Genomic DNA, 2,988 nt, shown 5'->3' with positions numbered 1-2,988 from the left:
AGAATTGAAGAGTCACTCTCTAAGATATTCTGCTTCTCTCTCCTCAATTTCAACATCATTTGGGTAACGGTAGTGGGAACTTTTGCTCCCCACATTGAAAAGAGGCTCAAATTTTTAGCAAAATAATTTTCTTGTTTTTATGAAACATGAAGAATATACACCATTAGGAAGTGTATTCATCTGAATTCATAGCATGTCATTTCTTTGAATATACCTGAAGAAGCAAGCACATGAATATAGAAGAGTGAAATAAAATAAAAGCAGAATATTTAGGTCATACAACAGCACCACTTTTTTTTTTTCAAAATAGAAACAGATTGTTGTACAGAATCCAGCAATTCTGGTGGAAATACTCTGCAATGGAAGCATGTTTTCCATTAACTTAAATTCTGTGTTAACCTCAATCAAAAAATACACTTTCTTAAACTGAATACAGAATTTATAGTTTTGAGAAACAGTGCCTGAAGTCTAAACGTGCAGAGGATCTGATGTAAATGACTCTGTCCCACGTGATTTAAAAAATTCTTAGTTTTATTTTGTAAAAATGAAATAAAAACCTTAAAGTAGCATTTATTCTCCCATACAACCAAACACTTCGGCCATGTGTAATATCTTTTAAACCTCCAGAGTACATTTTCTTTTCTTGCTGCTGTGTAATGTCTTGAGATGATAAGAATATGATTTCTCTCTATTCAATAAAGCTACTTATGAAAAACTTCTCACACATAGATAGCTTCTATCGTCCCAACACGATAGATGTCATGGCTGACATCATGTGGCAGTGATCTTTCCACTAAACTAGTCAGTCCAAGAAGTATCATCAAAGATCTGTCCTGTTAGAAAGTGATGCAGCTATGTGGCCAATTGTAGATTGTATCTGAGTTGCATTCTGGGCTTTTGGGCTAGTGGAAGCATCTCGCTATGGAAGAGGAAGATGTATTATATGGAGCAAGGAGGAGCCTTCATGGAGGTGTCAGGTTTTAGTCTGAAATGTCAGTTCTTAGTGTGCTCATGGCCGAAGAAAGACCAGACAAACCAAAGTAAAGTAAGCACAAAAATGAGGTTTATTGAGGAGAGAAAGATAGGATTACAGGACAAGAGCATGATACAGGTTTACCGAGCACAATACATACACCACAGATGACGACCAGACCCTCTGTTGCAGCAAAGGGAGAGCAAAAGAAAGGCACCAAAAAAGGGGTTGGTTATGGTCTCAGTCTTGTTTTATAGTGCCCATTGTGGGACAGTATGACACCTTGGCTCAGATGTCACCATGGAACCACTCTGATTGGACAGTTGAGAGTTGCGTGACTTGAGTCTTACTAGTAATGCTGGGTGTTCTAGGTTACTTCTGGACTCTATGGTACCTATGTTGCTTGGCCCCTGGGCTAGAGAGTCCTCTGCATTCTTTTGCAGCTGGCGTGCCAAGTTATGATTGGCTGATTCATAGGGTATTCCCTTCTCCCCCAGGCATGGCAGTCACTGGGAGAGGATTAGAGTGGAGCAGGACTAAGACAGGGGCCCACCCTTGTCCTTCCTCCCAGGCGGGGCAATTGCACCAACACAACATCACCCACTTTCATCCCTAGGAGACCCGGAATCCCTCACTGTCTACCTAACAGTGGGACTCAGAGACTGCAGCCAGTTTTGGGTCTTGCCCGTGATTCATATATTTCTCCTGTACTTCACCTTTGCCCTTTGAGGGGCCAAATAGACCTAGTACTATTAATCACATGTTGGAAAGAAGGTGAGAACAGGCAGTGAAGCATGGGAAAGAGAGCACTGGAGAAAGGAAGAGTAAGGGTCCAAATAGATCCTTTCTGAAGACCCAAGGCAAAAAAGCAAACCCTAACTATGAGAGGAGGATTTCAGGTTAACACTCCCACATGTCCTCCCTTTGCAGGCAAACTCTTCCTCTGGCTGCTAGGAAAGGAAGAGTCCCCTTGAGATACTCAGCCTTGGAGGTGAGCAAAGACCAACTCTATATTCATTTAATATGAAATCAAGCATGTATGAGACTAGATAAAGTCATCTCCTAGCCTAGAAGGCTGTGATGATAAATACAAACTGGATGACTGGCAGTTGGGGGGAGGGGCAGATCTCCGACTGTTTATATAGTGTTTAAAAGACTGAAGGTGCTTAACGCTATTTCCCAAAAGGCTGAGCTCTGTATAGCAAGGCCAGGGACATCGTCATTCCATAAATCTCGTTTACGCCCTTAGTCACTAAGAAGCTTGGCTCTTTAATTACATCTGACAGTTTCTTCTACAATCGTAAACATAATCCTCTGAATCATTTCCACTCTTTGGAAATGTTGGTTTCAGAGTCACACATAAATTCTGCCATAGTACTAATATTCATAATTTAATTTGCAAAACCTTTAAGCCAATATATGGTCTTCTCAGTTATTTTACTGGAAAATAAAAAATTGCCAAAGTCTGTGACTTTTTCTTTCTTTCTTTCTGTGACTTTCTACGGCAGAGCGTAAAAACTCTAGGCCCATCGATCATATGACCAGTCATATCTATTTTTAAAGCACACATTGTTTTCCAAACAGCAGAGCACATTAGATAGTAACGGTGTTCGAATGGTTACCATTCTTATTAAATATTTCTCCAGGTGTCTTTTACATTTAAAAACAAATTTCAAATCATTCAGAATTTCCCTTTGCTGAGTCCTGTTCTCCACAAAGCCTCTTCCTCTGTTTTTCCCCCACCCTCTGTCTCACTCAGATTAACAATTGCCCCAGGAACCAGTCTATAAAGGATACTATGTATCATTGGAGTGCTAGATTTCCACTGGAAATTTAAGAGGGAGAAAACGGTATTTACCATAATATTTTCCAAGGAGAGGATCACATTGGTTTAGAAGAAGAACTTTAAGTCATTTGTAGTCAGAAAGACCCTTAAGGTAAATTCTAGAATTGAAAATAAGTACTTGCTCCGCTTCCCTGTGCAGGGCTCTTGTTTCGTAGACAAGAACATGTAA

Source organism: Propithecus coquereli, unplaced genomic scaffold (assembly GCF_000956105.1).
Source record: "Propithecus coquereli isolate 6110/MARCELLA unplaced genomic scaffold, Pcoq_1.0 Scaffold54, whole genome shotgun sequence".
NCBI lineage: Eukaryota > Metazoa > Chordata > Mammalia > Primates > Indriidae > Propithecus > Propithecus coquereli.
The sequence above is the reverse complement of the archived record's forward strand: the minus strand, read 5'-3'. Positions refer to the sequence as shown.